The sequence below is a fragment of the Ailuropoda melanoleuca genome, chromosome 1 (assembly GCF_002007445.2).
Source record: "Ailuropoda melanoleuca isolate Jingjing chromosome 1, ASM200744v2, whole genome shotgun sequence".
In the NCBI taxonomy this organism is placed as follows: Eukaryota; Metazoa; Chordata; class Mammalia; order Carnivora; family Ursidae; genus Ailuropoda; species Ailuropoda melanoleuca.
Window position 1 is genome coordinate 70,646,645 of NC_048218.1, and position 17,539 is coordinate 70,664,183.

General features: G+C 45.4%; 1 long non-coding RNA gene across 5 annotated transcripts; it reads left to right on the plus strand.

The window, feature by feature from the left end:
* Positions 1 to 1,577: 1,577 nt before the first annotated feature.
* LOC117802350 lies at positions 1,578 to 17,247 on the plus strand. Of its 5 annotated transcripts, XR_004625583.1 has the most exons (6): positions 1,578 to 1,961; positions 6,682 to 6,795; positions 11,389 to 11,540; positions 13,916 to 14,087; positions 14,959 to 15,158; positions 16,405 to 17,247. It is a non-coding gene; the product is annotated as an uncharacterized LOC117802350 (long non-coding RNA). The 5 variants fall into 5 exon arrangements; XR_004625584.1 differs by lacking the exons at positions 1,578 to 1,961; positions 6,682 to 6,795 and adding an exon at positions 3,568 to 3,788; XR_004625582.1 differs by lacking the exons at positions 6,682 to 6,795; positions 11,389 to 11,540.
* Positions 17,248 to 17,539: the final 292 nt, after the last annotated feature.

Here is a 17,539-nt window from a genome sequence, read left to right on the forward strand (position 1 = left end):
GTCTTGTTTTGGGAGGCCACATTTTAGCCTGGTCAGCTCCCTATCTTCCCTCTGAAATCACCTTGTCATTTCATCTGGATGTAGCTTCCCCACACTTTGCCTTCTGCTGCTGTGCCACGTTCCACAGAGACAGGAAAAGTCTGTGCTCAGTGAATATTTGTTGAATGAGCAAATCCCATTTGAGTTTCCCTATGTTGCCATGAACTAGACAGCAGCTGTAATTATCATCACTGTCCTTACAGATGGGGAAATTGAGGCTTAGACACATGATCACCAGTAGAGTCAGGACCAGAACTCTTTATAAAACATGGGAATCTGCTGGGGGTGCAGAGTGTATCTCCATTAAGAATGCATCACCCTGAAACAAAGCCTGGGTCTCAGGTCCCGCAGACATAACAAAGTCCCCACCACTGCAGTAGTCTTTAAAGACCCATCCATTTGTTCATCCATTCATGCATTCACGGGCAACACTCACTTATTGAACATGGGACTATGCTGAGCTCAGCAAGGAGATACAAGGATGAATATTACCATTCTTTTTTTTTTTTAAAGATTTTATTTATTTATTCGACAGAGATAGAGACAGCCAGCGAGAGAAGGAACANTACAAGGATGAATATTACCATTCTTTTTTTTTTTTTAAAGATTTTATTTATTTATTCGACAGAGATAGAGACAGCCAGCGAGAGAGGGAACACAAGCAGGGGGAGTGGGAGAGGAAGAAGCAGGCTCATAGCAGAGGAGCCTGATGTGGGGCTCGATCCCATAACACTGGGATCACGCCCTGAGCCAAAGGCAGAAGCTTAACTGCTGTGCCACCCAGGCGCCCCGAATATTACCATTCTTGAGCAACTCGAAGTTTAGCTAAAAAAACAGACTTACAGACAAATCATGATGCATATGATTGGGATTCGTGGTGACTCTCCTTCTCCAAAGCTCCCTAAGTTTATGTGACTTCCTCAAAGCAATTTTCATATTGGATTGTAATTGTTTCTTGTCAGTTTTGCCTCTGATCATGATCTTCTTGAGGGAAAAATGGCTTTTATTTTAATCTTTGCATCCATAACTTTTAGCCCAGTCCCTGGTCACAGTCTCCACCCAGGCAATCGTTGCTGAAGGAGCACTCGCAGGGGGTTTGGGGGCTTAGAGAAATGGGCAGTTCCGCAGGAGCCACGGAAGGCATCACAGAGGAGGAGCATTTTTTTCATGGAGTCTGAAAACTGAAGAAGGTTTGCTGGTAGAGAAGGGACAGGGAGCGGCATTCCAGGCCAGGGGAACCCCGTAAACATAACTAGCCTTAGGTAAGCACTTCCTGTAAGCTCACGATGGTGTGCTGTGCAGGGCTTTAGGTGGGCTATTGTTGTGTATTGGCTTGTTATGTTTTCAAATTCACTTGTTTATGACTTAAGTGAAGTTGTTTTGATCTAAGGGTGAATTTGTTTCCATTGAGGAAGCTGTATCAGGATGTTGTCATCGACATCTGTTGTTGTCGATAAGCACTCCGTAGCTCAACTGTTGATGGGCACCACCGGGGACTTAAAGATAAAAGCCCATGGAGGAGCAGCTATGACGGAAGAGATGTTTAAACTTGAAATATCAGGAATTTGTGAGGACTTAGTGTTTGGTCTGGTCAGGGTTGCTCTTTGCTGATCTAGGTAGATCTTTGGAGTTCTTGAGACACTTGGTCCTGCTGCAGCCAGGCCGCTCTTGGTCGGCAATGGTGTTAAACCATCAGGCAGTCTCAGGAAGAGAGCAGACATCTGTTCCTGCCTTGGCCCGGCTACTCTTTACAAACAGTGGTGCAAGTCATGTAACAGTCCCCGGAGTAATAACCTTCAGAGAGGCAGACCTGCCTGCCAGCCCCTGTGCTGTCACCCGCAGCAGCGAGGACGTAAGCCAGCAGGTGATACCCAGCCGTTGGTTGGAAGGATTGACTCTACCAAGAACCAACCTGTAGAAAGGTACACTTCAACTAAACTTGAACTTTCTTTCATCTCCCCTTTGCCTGGAACAATAGTGTCATTAATCTATCATTGGTTTGTAGTCTGTTATTTCTTTATTGGCTTATTAAGGGACATTATCTTGTATGCTATTGGCCTGTGAAATATTATTATAAATTATAATTCCCAGGGTGAACTTGTATTAAAGAAATTATTGGCAAAGACAATCTCAGTCTGAGCAAAATTTGCCTCAAATAAAACAACTATCTCTAGACCTCACCATACTCCCAGGAGGTTTTTGGCGTCATTAACACAATTAATCTTATGATTGAGGGAATGAAGTCATAGTGAGATCGAGTACCTTGCCCAGGGCCACACAGCTACCATATGCCAGCAGTGGGACTGGAATGTAGTACTGCTGCCTCCAAAGCACGTGTGCTCTCAACCACTCTGTCACATAACCGTGGCCTGTGCAGGAAGGGAGAGGCGATGACCTCCTCCCTCCACCTCCTTCTCAGAACCCTGGGAAGGTTGTAGCTCCCTCGGTCACTGAGATCCCTGAGGTTCTGGGATCAACAGGATCTCTGTCATTTGCAATGGACATGCAGCAATGTAGGGCAGTCAGGCCTGAACATTCTATGTAATGGGAGCATCCTTCTTTTCCATTCACTGATCAGATGGCTCCGGGGCTGCCCCAGGTTCTCCCAGGTGCTGGCCAGGGAGCCAAGGTGGATGGGGACTGATTAAGCACATGTTCTTCCCCACCTTAGTTCAAAGAGGCCTTACCTCTCCTCTCCAGGCATTTGCAATCTATGGGTAGAAGGACTTGGAAAGGAAGAAGCCCCGTTGGCCCCACAGAGGTAGAAAATGCCAGCCACTCACTCCTGATGTAGGATTCTGGTCACCATTGCATACCTGGGGCTTAGCAGTGCAAGGGGAGTGAGTCCTATGGCTGTGGAGGAGTTTCTGACTCAGGTCTTCATAGAGTCTCTACCACTTAGTGTGCTTTGCTACCCAGTTGTCCTCATACTAGACCTCATCCTTAACTGGCCCTCTCACAGAGTCACACAAAAATGGGACATTGTGCATGACCCTATTAGGGAGCACTAATCAGTATGTTTGATTGCTGGGTCACCCTACACACTAGACATGATGGATGTGAGTTTACAACATGTTCATCTGAGACCTGCTGTGGATCAGGCCCTGAGCTGGGCTATGTGCTCTGGGGGAACTCACAGATACCCAAAGAAGGATCCCAGTTGAGAGGGTCACAGATATGAAAAAGGCACCATCAGCCACCTGTTCTCCACCTTACGAGAAGAGAAGTTTTAGTGGATATTAGGGAATTCTATAATGAGTCACCAGCATTTATTGAATGTCTGTCAGACATACAGAATATCTCTCATCTTAATAACAACCTTAAATGGGATACCACTGTCTCATTTTACAGGTAAACAGAGTCTCCAAGAAGTTAAGGATATTTCCCAAGGCCACACACTCTGTAAATGTCATAGCTAGCATTCAAAGACAGGACTTTCTAGCTCTAAATCCCATGCACTTTCTACTGCACGTGTGCATCATGTGGGGGAGGAAAAATAATTTTCCCTCTATTCTTCTAGGTTTGCCTGAGATCCCCAGTAATAAAAGCCAGATTCACAGGTGAAAAGCAAACAAAAGTTTAACAACACCTATACCTTCTATGTACATGGGAGACGCCAGGGAAAGTGAGTAACTCTCCAAAATGACACAAGCCACTCCTTTAAATAACATCTCCAGCTAAAGACAAAGAAGATGTTGGGGGTAGGGAGTCTGCTGTGGGACGTGACCAGGAAAAGCACAGTAAACAAGGTAAGACTGTTCGGCAAATTGAAGTCCTTGCTTTCTCCATTGATAAGAGTTTCTAGAGACTTAGAGTCACCCTTCTCTTCCTGGTATAGGCACTCTTATAAATGGAGATTTCTCTAATCAACGTAAATGTCTCCTGCAAAAGGGTAACTTCTCGGTTTTCAGAGCTTTTCTTATACCTGCTGTTTCTTAAAAATAATCAGACTGAAATAATCCTTACGCTAGCAAGGCATATTTTGGGGTGGTATATTCTGCTCTCCTTTCATCTCACCCGGGCCGTGTATACAGTACTTAGTGTCTCCGTCATCATCATCAACACCATCATCATCTTCCCTGCGTACACTGGGCTGTCAGTTGCTACAAGAAGCCGCAAAAGTAAATATGAATCATCTTTAGGAGATAAAATTTGTTTGGCGATTTAGAAGCACTAGTTTTATATTGAAATCAACATTAACATATTAGAGAAGAGAGGACAAGATTAGCATAATTGTTTACGATGAAAACAGAACTCCCACACATGTGCAGGCTCTCTGAGGCTCTGCCCTGGGTTTATGGGTTTGAGGTGTACCGGAACACACTGCTGCAGGGGACACAATCCGCTGCTCCGAAATATGTCTCGTTGGCATGTGGGTTATTTTAGGCCGATTATTTTTAAGAACTAGGAAGCCTTAGGAAAAACCTGTGATCTTCCCCTAAATGTCTAAAAAAAATTTAGGTAGAGGACCTGCTTCAGGAAAGGAGCTATCACCATAGATAAATAAGGTATGTAACCGGGGTTCAGGGGTACAAGAGCACCTGCTCCAGGGGTCCCAAACAGACCAGATTTGACCACTCACCACTGACAAAATCCAAGGGCAGAGAGATGAATGGTGGTGAAATGAAAAAGGAATTTATTTCAGTGAGGCCAACACTGGGAAGACAGTGGACTCCCGTCCAAAGTGCTGAAAATACTTCTAGGTTTATATAAGGAAAACGTGGGACAAAGGTGGGTGGGTACACACATGGGCGGTAAAAGTCAGGTTGATCATTGTCTTGGGGTCAATCGCACAGGGCCTTGCTGGATTCAGGGCCGTCCTTACTGCTTGAGGGGGTAGTTTCCCCCACTCCCTTCACCGGATGCTTTGCCCTCCAGGTCTTTTGCCTAAATTAAGAGATAAGCTGGAAAGAACTTAAACAGAGAGTACAGACTAAGGTAAAAATGGAGGTAAAGTCCTCTTTCAGGCTTGGTAGACAGAGAGGAACTTGGTGAAGTCTGTTAAAATTCCTCTCTATATCCCATTACTTCTGAATTCCCTAGCAAACATTTGTTTACCAAACATTTACTCTTTTTCATCTGCCTCTGAATTGCTTTCCTTCCCTTTGAAATCACAGACTTGTGGCCCCTTCTCCTCAGTTCAGAATGACATTTATACCTCATTCTGCCTGTCTTTGGAATCTCTCGTGTTTATGTGGATTCCCCCTATGTATATAAACTAAATTTTATTTTCTCCTGCAAATCTGTCTCAGGTCAATTGAATTCTTAGACCAGCCAAAAAAAACTCTGAAGCGTACAATAAAATTTTTACTCCCCCAAATCACCCCAAAATATGCCTTTTGGGCACATTGATTGTGTGAGCTAAAGGCCATTGGAAAGCAGGAAAAGCTCTAAAAACATGGCACAAGTTTTCCTTTTGTATGAAAAGTTATATTTATAAAGGATTTTTCCATTTGTAAAGATATATCCCTCTCCTGTACCAGGATGGGGAAGACTCTTAACAACTCTTATCAGTGGAGAAGACACCAGTTTAAATATGCATAACAAACCTTACTAAACAAACCTGTTCACCATATTTTTCTTGGTCACCTTCCCGAAACTTCCCTCCCCCTGCCAGGAAGCCCCAAACCCCTTTTCTTTCGTTGGTTTTTAAACCCAAGTTCGAACCTGCCCTTTGCTCATGACTCAATGCTCCCACGTGTACATGTGTGGTATATATGTTAATAAACTTCTGTTTGTTTTTCTCATTAATCTGTCCTTGGCCAGTCTAATTTATGGACCCCAGCTGGGACAAACCTAAGACAATTATGAAGAATAGCAGAATATTCCACCCCGAAATACGCCTCTTTGGCATAAGGATTATTTGGAGCTGCTTATTTTGAGAAACAGAGACAGGGGAAGCTCTGAAAACAGAAGTGCAAAAAAGTAGAAGTTATCCTTTTGTAAAGGACATTTACATTTATAAAGGAAATCTCCATTTGTAATGTGTCTCCTTCTCTGTACCGGAAAAGGAGGATGACTCCATCACAAGAGACCCTAATCAAGGAGAAGGCACCTACTTAAATCTGCAAATTATACCTTACCCTTGTTTACCCTGCTTTTTCTGGTAACCTCCCATAACTGGCCTCCTCCTCCCCCATCTTTCTTTTGTCTTTAGCTAAAGATGGTATTTAAACTGGTGGATTAGCCTACCTCAGTGAATTACTCATCTTTCCCTAGGTATCTCTCAGTATACCTGAGGGATACATGTTAATAAACTTGTTTGTTTTTCCTCTTATTATTCTTTTATTACTGGGAGTCTCAGGCAAAAACTCAGAAAGGTAGAGGGAAAATTATTTTTCCTCCCTTACAGGTAGAGGAAGGGATTTTGACTCCTTCACAGGACTCCTTTTTCTTCTGCCATTAGAGACAATTGGTGGAGAAGCCCCAGACTCTCCTAAGAAAGGAGAGCACGTAATGGTAGTGAGGGCAGCAGGGTATCCTGGGGAACTCCTCTAGATTAGGACAGATAGGAATCGGTCTGAGACAGACTGTTCCAATGCACTTAAGCAAGCTAGGGGCAGAGGAATGAACTGTGGGACCCTTCAAATCTCTTCCAACCTCAGACATCTCTGTTAAAGTTTTTATCTTCTTGTTTCTTAGGAAATTGTTCATAAAACAACATTCTCATGTACTCAGAGAACTAAGATATGCCTTTCGTGGCCTCAGTGGACCTCTCCCAAGAGGTGTAGGAAGCTGATTCTGTATGGCTACCAGGTCAGTTAGCACATTTCCTCTCCTTCAGTGCTTCTCAAACTTGACTACGCCCTGGGATCACCTGGAGAGCCTTAAGAAATGCTGATGCCTGGATTCCGCCCCCCCAAAGGCCCTGAGGTGCTTGGTTGGGGGTGTGGCCTGGCCCCTGTGGGTGTTAAAAACCCCAAGGTAATCTGGTATACTGTAGGCGTAAAAACCACTGTGTCCAGTTTCAGGCCATGGACCAGGATCTCTGGCTCTTTGAAGGAGCAATTTTGAATAGACTTGAGCTGAAGAATTGCCCTTACCTCGATTAAGAAAATTCAGTGAAAAATCTCCCTGCTAAAAGCTCAAGTTTACTTTTAATAGATGAACTGACTTAAAAGAAAAAGGGTTTCATTTGCTTATAAGGTCCTGCTTAGGGGTGGGTTTTTTTCTTGCCACCATGAAAGCTCTAAGACCATCTGAAATGAATTGGATCCCAGCCGCAGAAGTTGATGGAATGCAGATATCAGGGGAGAGCAGTTGAAATTGAAAACCAGGAGGCCCACCACTGGCCTCTCCCTTGAGCAGTTTCTGTTTTCCACAGATATTTCTGCAATAGTCTTGAATCCACCTATAGTTCACTATTCTGCCACTAACACTAATTCAAGCCTCGTATCTTCCTGCTGCAGTACAAGTCTCCGAACTGTCTCCCTGCCACCAGTCTTTCCCTTCTCCAACCACTGCATCGTGCCCAAGAGACCAGTCTAGAACATGTATTTGATCGTGTTCTCCTGCTTAAAAATCCTACAGTGCCTGCTTCCCTCCTGCATTTGTTTTTGTTTTTTGTTTTTTTTAAGATTTTATTTATTTATTTGACAGAGAGAGAGACAGCCAGCAAGAGAGGGAACACAAGCAGGGGGAGTGGGAGAGGAAGAAGGAGGCTCCCAGCAGAGCAGGGAGCCCAATGCGGGGCTCGAACCCAGGACACTGGGATCACACCCTGAGCCGAAGGCAGACGCCTAAGGACTAATCCACCCGGGCGCCCCTCCCTCCTGCATTTGAAAAAAAATTTGAACTCCTTAGTACGACTCATAAAGTCATTCATGATCTAGCACATGCCTACCTCTCTGGTTTCACCTCTCAATTTCTACATAATCCCCCACCTTCCATGCACTCCAAGCCACAGTGATACAGACTCATAGCTTCCTAAACTTCTGCTTTTTCACGTTCCCAGGCCATTGTTCATTGAACATCCTCTTTACCTCCTTCTGCCCTTGGCTAAGTCCCATTAGTTTATCAAGCAGCTTTCTTGAAGCCCATGACTCAGGTTAAGCAGCCCTCCTCTTTGTTCCCACAGCACCCAGGTATAGACCTCAGTCAACCGCTCTCATTACACTGTATTATGATCACCTGTTTACTTGTCTACACTAGACTGTGATCTCTTCAACATCAGCCCAGCATCCATCCCACAACCTGTCAGATTATTGATGCTTATTATGGTTTTCAATAAAAGTGGTCAAAAGAATCCCTGAAATGTGTTCATTTCTGCCCACTGCCTTCTAGCAAAATGGGCAACTAAAGTAGTTGGTTTGTAAGGATGCTAAGAAAATAAATCTTCGTCCTAAGTGGCACCTCTTTCCCCTATATGTTAATAAAATCTCTCTGAAAAGTATCAAGCAATTGCTGAATGACCAGCACTATGAGGGAGAAATAAAAACTAAGTTATGATTGATTCTGTTCAGGCAAATGTCCTTCTTTCCTCCTTTGCTGTCACTGCATTAGGTATTCCTTGGATGAATCCCTTCATACTCTCCAGAATTGGCATGAGTCTTATACCACCACACTTAAAGCATTTGGAGGACAAGAGTCATGTTTTATGATCCTTCCATGACCCACCTGGACTGGGGCAGGTGTTCAGGAAATACTGTCCTATTCTCAATTATGATGAACTGAGGATATGGGGACATATGCTGAAATGTTTGCTTTGGGGCCCAACATTAAAACTTTCACCTCTGATGATGTTTTAAATCCTTTCTGGAATGAAGCAAGCTATATATAGATGAATGCAGGAGAATGAAAATATACATAAAAATGAATAAGGAAATGAAAAAATATTTGGTGAAAACAATTCTCTCTCACCCATTCATTTCTCCATACATTTATTCATCAACCCATCCTTCCGTTTAACCAACCATTCTCCGCTTAACAAATATGTTTGTGCCTGGGGCCATGCCAGGGACTGTGATGAATAAGACAGAAATAGTCTTTGCACTCATGCGTGGGCTGACACTCTAACAGGGGAGCAGGAGTTTAATAATTGCAGGTGTCAGCAGGAGAATGGAAAATGTGGTGTGGAGGTGCACCGTAGACAGAGTGTGGCGTGTGTTCATTCATTCACCCACGTGCTCACTCACTCACTCAGTCCTCCCCAGCTCCCTGCCCAGGGGACCTCCAGGAACACCACTAAATGCTTACTGAGTAACTAGGTGAAGGCTGCTGCTGGTATAGTGTGCAATTAACAAAAAAGTGTTTATCTGAAAGTTTTACTTGGAAGTCCCAAATTTAAATTTACTTGCCTTTTAAAAACATCTGCTTTCCTCCGATCTCTGTAGTAAGAAGAACAAGCATGTAGAATGACAGAATTAGGACCTAATGATGGGACAGTCGTGCCACTGCTATGAAGGAGCACACTTGGCCAGAGGTGCAAGAAGCATTCTATAACACAGTCCCTTGTGCTTAGCCAAAGGACATTTAACTTTCAATGACAAAGAAATGACATTTCTACCACCTGCCCCCCTGAGGGAGAAAAAAAGAAAAAAACAAATCATGGTGCCATAATTTTAACAGTAAATAAGATCCAGCTTGGACTGAAAATGCAAAACTCCTCCTTCCTCACCTGCCTGTGTCTCTTTGTTGGCAAGCCTGGGGCAGGGAAGCCTCTCCTAACCCCGGGGAGTCCCAGGGAATCCAGCCAGAGCAAAGAGAACCGTAAATGATATCTGCCTGTTTGATTCGACAAAAAATTGGGCTTTGCATTTTCTAGCTAACCAGGAGACGGGGAAAAACATCGGGGGCAGGCTCGGGGATGGCATTATGTCCTTGACTGGGGCTCATTTCACTGCCAACATAAATCATTTGAAAGATGGAGTCTCGGTTGGTTGTGAACAGGGTGTTAACAATACTTAACACAACTTGAATTCTGTAGCCGGTGTGATGAGCTGTCTCTCCCCACTCCTACTTGAGTGTGGATCTGTAGAAGCATTGGCAGGTTGGGCAAGCTGAGGCTGGTTCTATGCATTTCTGTTTTCCAGCTTTAGAATGGGCAGGGGGTCTAAGCGCTTTAAAAAATGGATCTAGGGCATAAGTTGGGAGACCCGGTTCTAGTTCCAGATCTGCCACCAACTCCCTATATGTCCTTGGACAAATCACTTTTTCCCTTCCCTCTGGGCTTCATTTTCCCCATCTGTAAAATGGGAGTTGGTCTAGTCTAGAAGCTCTAACTTTTGGGTTACTGGTCTACCAGAGGTTCTCAAAGATAGTCTGTGTGTGAGATTTCGAAAACCTAATGGAAATTTACATTTCCCAGCAAAGGGCTGGCTTAACCAAAGACCCAAATTCCATTGCTTTGACTAACACTGTATGCATTCCTTATATTGGGACTCCTGTGCTGATTAGAGACCCTTGTCGGCAAATATGTTTTTAATAAGCATTGGGGAAATACATTCATTTTAACTTAATATATTTAGTTTGTTTAGTATACAAAATCTTTCTAAATGTGAAACAAGGATGAAAGATATCGTTGAACACTTTAAAAGTACTTTTACTAGTAAGTATTTTGGCATGGGGGGGCCTATGGAACCCAGTGATCCCACAGCTCAGAGATTCTAAGATGGGCCAAGGAATCTGGCTTCTCCTCCTTCCTCCTGCTCCCTCTGCCACAGTCAACACTAGCCATCTGTCTCTAGCACCAGGCCACAAACACCCTTCAGTCAAGAGTAGGAGCCCACCTGCATGCTCAGAAAAAGCTCCAGAACGTGGTGATCTGGGATTCTGACCCCTGCTGGCTCAGAGAATCTCTGAAAACCACTGGCAATTCACTTTTTTCATTGTCTCAGTTTCCTTTTTCTACAAAAATAACGTCCATTTCTATCTGCCCTAGAAGAATCTTTCACCTGCTGGATATGATTTGGGCAGAGGTAAGGGCTGGAACCAGAATTACAATTCGTTGGTGTACCCACCACGCATGTGCACTTGACACTCATAATCTCTGACAATGTACGTCCCTGACCCANTAATTCACTTTTTGCATTGTCTGTTTCCTTTTTCTACAAAAATAACGTCCATTTCTATCTGCCCTAGAAGAATCTTTCACCTGCTGGATGCGATATGGGGCAGAGGTAAGGGCTGGAACCAGAATTACAATTCGTTGGTGTACCCACCACGCATGTGCACTTGACACTCATAATCTCTGACAATGTACGTCCCTGACCCACCTAGCCCTTTCTTTGTGTCCTTTTATTCTGGCTTGAGTGAGAGCAAGTGGTTGGGGTGTCAGGAGAAGAATTTGCTGGGTTTAAAGCCTAAGATGTGGAAAAAGCTTTGAACATCCTCTACTTGCCCTTCTTTCAGGTGACACCAGAGACAGCTTGGCCTGAGAGGGGGTACTAATGCTCCAGTTCCCTGAGGCTCAAGGGCCCTGGACTTGGTGGTGGGGAGAAGATGCTCTGAGACACTCCATCCAAACTCCCTCACAAAACTAAAAATGATTCTTCAGAGCCCGGGTGAGAACCCCGGGATGGGTGGGATGCATACAGTTAGGCCATTAAAATCAGGAATTTGTGTCATGGTGTGATATTTATGGAGCCGTGCATAGAAAGTAGTTCAGCCAACATTATCACCACCGCCATCCTCACCATTACTCTGAGAGCATCTGTTCCATGCCCCAGAATGCACAAAGGCAGGTTTCACATACATTACCTTATTTGAGCTTCATAATCACCCGTAAAGTGGGCACCACAGGGATTATTTCCTGTCCCCCCTACTTTTTAAGAATGAGAAAACTGCAACTCCGGGAGAAATGACTTGGGCAGGGCCGCCCAGCAGATAGCAGCAGAGACAGGACTAGAACCCAGGCCTCCCGACTCCAGTCCAGAGTGCTTTCCCCTGCAAACTGTTGCCTTCCCAAAAGCTAATGGTGGGAACTGGGAAGGAGGCCTCCTGGGTGGGCTAGGCCATAGTTCGTGCCGATGACAGAGGAGCAGAGGCTCTGTGCCCTGATGGAGGCCGGCAAACTCCCTGGCTTCTTTGGCCTTGCTCATGGTCCTCATTGCTCCAAGGGAAGCAGGTGACTTTCTGGTTGGCTCACTTTGCTGATTACACTTGAGCTGAATCTTTAAATTGAGTTTGTCAGAAAAATTGGTACAAATTAAAGATGAGCCTTTTGCTCTCCACGGCTGCTGGAGTTTAGGGGCCTCAGGGAAGTCAACAGGAGGGGTATCTCCCTGTGAGGTCCAGCCAGCCCTCATCCTCTGGCTCCAGAGGCTCCTTCTCTATAATCTGAAGGGCAACCCCACACCATGCGCATCCCTTGCTCTCTTTAGCAAAACCTCGCTTTGTATATTCTCCTCCCGTGGCCTCTCTTTTGGTCCTTCCCATCTATTTCCTTTAAATCAGCCCAGCCTAGTCTCCAAAGCATGCTAAAAGCACCTAGAAGTTCAGCTACAAACATGAGGCTCCAATTTCAGAAGGAAGCCAGGCTGTCAGCTGGCCTCTCGGATACGCTGTTCCTCGTTCCCCTCCCGGCTTCTCAGCCCTCCACCTGCCACCTAGAAAGGTTCCCATTCTGCACATTCCCCAGCTCGTGGCCAGCAGGGCAGGTTCTCACCTCTTCAGTCTCCCAGTCCCAACCCTGAAGCAGCTCCTTCTCACTGCTCCACTCCCCACCCTAGGACACCGCTCCGTCCTCCTGGCTGTTCACCATTTCGGCCACATACATCAAGTATCCTTGACTGCACGCCATCTTTTTATTTGCTAATCAAAGTTTAGCTAGTCCATGTTGGCTTTTGAGCATGGATTGTATTAGCCACACTATTAATATCATTATTAGTGATTTCTGAACTCATCAGGGTCTAAAGCAGGGCCGGGTCATATCAGTTGAGCCCAGGAATCACTCAGTAAATGTTAGTGTAAGACTTGCCAGGGGCTGCTCTCTAAGCAGGCTCTCCTTAGAAGGGTGGGACTGGGGGCAGCTCCGCCAGTGGGGGGCTGCCTAGGGTATCTGCACCTGAAAGGAAGCAACACCATCCGGGTCTTCACAGTCCTCTTGGGATGTCAGTCATGACAGACACTTCAAGTTGAACATCGTAAGTTTCAGAAAAGAGTAGGGCAGAGTGTCCCACGCTCTGGGCCCACCCAAGGCTGCTGCCCTACCTGAGGGATGGATCCGTTTCTAAGCCCCACTTTGGGGGGTAAAGGGGGACTCCTCCAGGCTGGGGGACGGGTGGGTCAGACCAGACACACTGGCTTCTCAGGAAGAAACTTGGGAGGGAGTTAACACATTGCCCAAAGAAGTCTTCCTTGACTCCCTTCCGCAAACTTTTCCTCAGACTCTCAGGCTGGAATTTGTGCTTTTGACTTGTTGTAAGTTGCTCAGATGAATCATGCTTATCTCAGGCCTAAATCAGGTAGCAAATTGACTTCCAGTTTCAGAGGTTGTAAAAGAGTGTAGGATGAAGTGGGGAAGGTTCTGGTGTTATGATGTTTAGGAAAGAAAGAAGACACATCTTTTCAAAACTTTCAAGTCTTTTCAAGTTTTTGAGGTTGGCATGCCCTCAATGTATGTTCTCATCTCGTCCATGTCCCTGGGTTTAGAAGTGAGCACAAATGAAGATGTTGTCATCAGTTCATTATTGCCCTTGCAAAAGTCATCGCTGATTGGATTCAGGATGATGTAATGAAGAATTTTAAGACCTTAGAAATTCTTTTGCTTAGTCTTTTCATTAAAAAGATGATTAAGGATTACGTCTATATCTTATGTCTACATAAAATTCATTTTTCGGAAGGATTTTGTACCAATTTAAGGCATTAATAGAAGGGAATCACAGTGGAGGCACGGAATGAAATTAATCAAATGCTGTGATATTTAATTTGATTACAGGTTAGACCTCATTAGGGCAGATTCACTTTGATGCAGGCTCTTTATCACAAGAAGATTCTAGACTCCAAACATTAACCTCTTTGTGTGAAGCAATGAATGATTCAACACAATCAAAGCACAGGACCACGGAAGCATCACGGCATTTATTACCTCAAAGACATTTTGGAATAAGGTGAGAGAAAAAGGAAAGGTGGGAAGGGAGGAAGGGAGGAAGGGAGGAAGGATTCCAGGTTTTTTTTTTTTCGATTCATTGTTAAGAGATCTGGCCTACTGAACAGTTTCTAGTGTTCTCTGAAGGGAGGGTTCTGGGAAACAAGACACCCGTGCTTCACTAGAACAAAGCCTCTTCAGGAATCCTTCAGGAGTTTTCACCATCAGTTTCCCCTTTTTGCTATTGAGATGATCTATTACTTGGCTGGCCCACATTCTGGTCCTATAGACACTGGTCCAAAGTTCTTAAAGGGCAGTTTTGATGGAGTCTTTGGTGCTCAGTCTCCTCACTTTACACTTGTCTACATTTAAAGTAAAAAAATAATAATAATAAAATTAAAAAAATAAGAACAAAAAAAGACTCAGCTGAGGGCTAGCCTTCTGTTTTCCTACAAAACCAGATACCATGCACCCTCTTCAAACTCTCACGGTCTCTTTCTACTGGCATGATTTGAGCAGGTGTGCATACGAATGCGACACTTGCCATTTATTTCTGCACCACTGGAGGGAAGTGAAAGTATTTGTCCTTGCTCAGGTACAGCAAGGGTCAGGTCCGTACCAACATGACTACTCATTTCTATTTCACCTTGAGAAGAATGTTCTTTCAAGAGCAGTTAAAAACAATGGCTTTGTTGGGACAACTGAAAACAGTATGAGAGCTGGGGATTATTTAGTCTGGAGACAGAAGACTCATAAGAACAAGACAGCTGTCCCCAAACATCTGATGGGCTGCTCGGGGGGTGAGGGAGAAGATTTGTTCTGTGCAGCCCCCATGGGTAGAATGAGGCTCAAAGGGCAGATGTGCATCTAAGAAAAGCACCCCCCACACTCAGCTCGCCAAGGACAGAGGTACTTGCTCCCCATCAACGGAGTTGTCCCAGCCAAGGCTGGAAGTATACATATTTGGCACACTGAAGAAGGGACAGCAACTTCGGGTGACAGCCCTCCTGCAGCGCTGCACATCTGGGATTTTACAGCCATCTTGCCCGAGTCTATCCTCGTAAGTACAAGAAACCTCCTGAAGAGCTGTCTGGTGAGTTGGGGAATGGTGCGGCAGGGCTACCAGAGGACAGGGAGCGCCAGCTGGGTTCTTGCCAAGAGCCCAGGAGGGAAAGTCCCAGGCCAGGTATACACCAGCTTCCCAGGCTCAGAGCTCAAACAGTGGCTTCTTGCGAAGTGAAAACAAAATCCGCTGAAGTTAAGTTATGCCCCCGGCCATACTTCCTGTTACCCGATGCAACTCAGTTTACCCAACTTACCTCTTGTCTTGGCCACGCTCTGGGGGTGGCAGTAGGGCTAGGGTGAGGTGGGGCAGAAATGAATCAGACTCCCCCTGCCCACCAGGACCTGCAGGGTGGTCATGAACAGTGCAGAAGAAGGCAGTGACTTGTGAGTGTCATAGCCAAGGCACAGTGTGTGGGGCTTGCAGGACAGAGCACTATGACTGGCTGGGGATCAGATGTGCTTCATGCGAAGGTGGTGTTTAAGACGTGTGTTGAGTGATGGGTAGGATTTTTGAGTGGAGGAAAGAAGGTTCATGTAAATCTCTATTATAATTTTCTGGCAGAAATATTTTCTCTCCTGGGTGGGTGGATAACTAGGAATGTAAGTGTTTCAGTAGGTTTTGTTTCTTTCGGGCATCCAGATACGCACTCCTCACTCTAAGAGATGTATGTGTTTGTAAGTGTCCCCTTTAAGTTCAGAACCAACTCATCTATCAATGGGATCTGTGGACAGGGACCAGCAGAGGGACTAACTGAGAGGAGGTGAAAGGTTAAGGCTTCAGGAGGGCCAAGTGGCAATAAGAGGAAGGAGACTGCAAAGGACTTAAACCTGAACGCAGGTGATAAGTACTGACATCACTGATGCGATATTACTTGCAAGGTATTGGGAACAGGGTATCCTTAGATGAGGACAGCAGGGTGTCTGCCTTGGGCAGCCCTCATCCTGTGGGGCTGTGTAGGCAATAGTCATGGTCCAAGCAGACAAACGCAGCAAGCAAGAAAGGCCACAAAGGCCAGCAGGCCCACAGTGACTCCAAGGACGGGTGATGCACTCTATCACTTGGGACACGTGGAGGGTAAGGATGGCGAGTCACCCACTTAGAACTGGAAATGGTGATGTACATCAAACTACTGAGCTGGACCCCGGCACTCAGACTTCTTGAGTTGGATCTTTTTGGCCACATGAGGTGTCCACACTCCTTCCTTAGACAAGAACCTTCCCTGCAACTTCCAGTCTCATATTCACCCATCTTCTGTTGCCAATTTTGTTGCTAGGTGGCTCTGGTGGACAGAGGTGCTTTTTCATTTTAGAGGGTGAGTCAATCTTCTGGCTTTTCCACCTGCTGGTGAGCAGTGAGCAGTGGACCTGACCTTCAGAAATGTCAATAGCTGAGTGAAAGCCGCTCTCCTCAGGAAACACAGTCATGTGGACCTTTGACCTCTAAGCAGGGGAAACACGGTAATTCATGGGTTAGACCCAGATCCACTGGTGAGCAGATTTCCCATTAATCACACATGGTCTCTGACCTCTTTGGTAGACACTCCAACTTCTTAATCCAGTGACCACAGCTATTGGCTCCTGCTACAGACTGAATGATTGTGTCCCTCCCCAACAAATTCATGTGTTGAAATCCTAACCCCTAATGGTTGGTATCAGGAGGTGAGACTTTGGGAGGTGACTAGGTCATGAGGGCATGGGATTTGCACCCTGATCAAAGAGGCCCAGAGAGCTCTCCTACACTTTCTGCCACGTGAGGACACAAGGAGAAGAGGGTCGTCTGTGACCCAGGAGGCAAGCCCTTTCAAGACACCACATCTTGGACTTCCAGCTTCCAAGACATGAAAAAAAAATGTCTGATGTTTATAAGTCACTCAGTCTATTGCGTTCTGTTACAGCAGCCTGGACGTACTAAGACAGTCCCTCATTCCTTGTTCTCTCTGTGGGACTATTGGTGACATAACTCTTTCCCAGAGTTCACTGCCACACTCAGCAAAGCTGTTTTTAGAAGACAGAATAAGGGGGCACCTGGGTGGCACAGCGGTTAAGCGCCTGCCTTCGGCTCAGGGCGTGATCCCGGCGTTATGGGATCGAGCCCCACATCAGGCTCCTCCGCTATGAGCCTGCTTCTTCCTCTCCCACTCCCCCTGCTTGTGTTCCCTCTCTTGCTGGCTGTCTCTATCTCTGTCGAATAAATAAATAAAACCTTTAAAAAAAAAAAGAAGACAGAATAAGATGGTCTTGTAGCAGTCTGTCCTTCGCTTCATTCTGTGGGTCACTTCAGGGTTCATAGAAACCACTCTGTTCGTCATATACACCCATTTCTAACCCTCTGTGCTTTGGAGGCAGCCTCTTCTTCCCTCCCTTATTAGTCTTTTTTTTTTTTTAATTTGCACACTCTCCTCTTTCTTC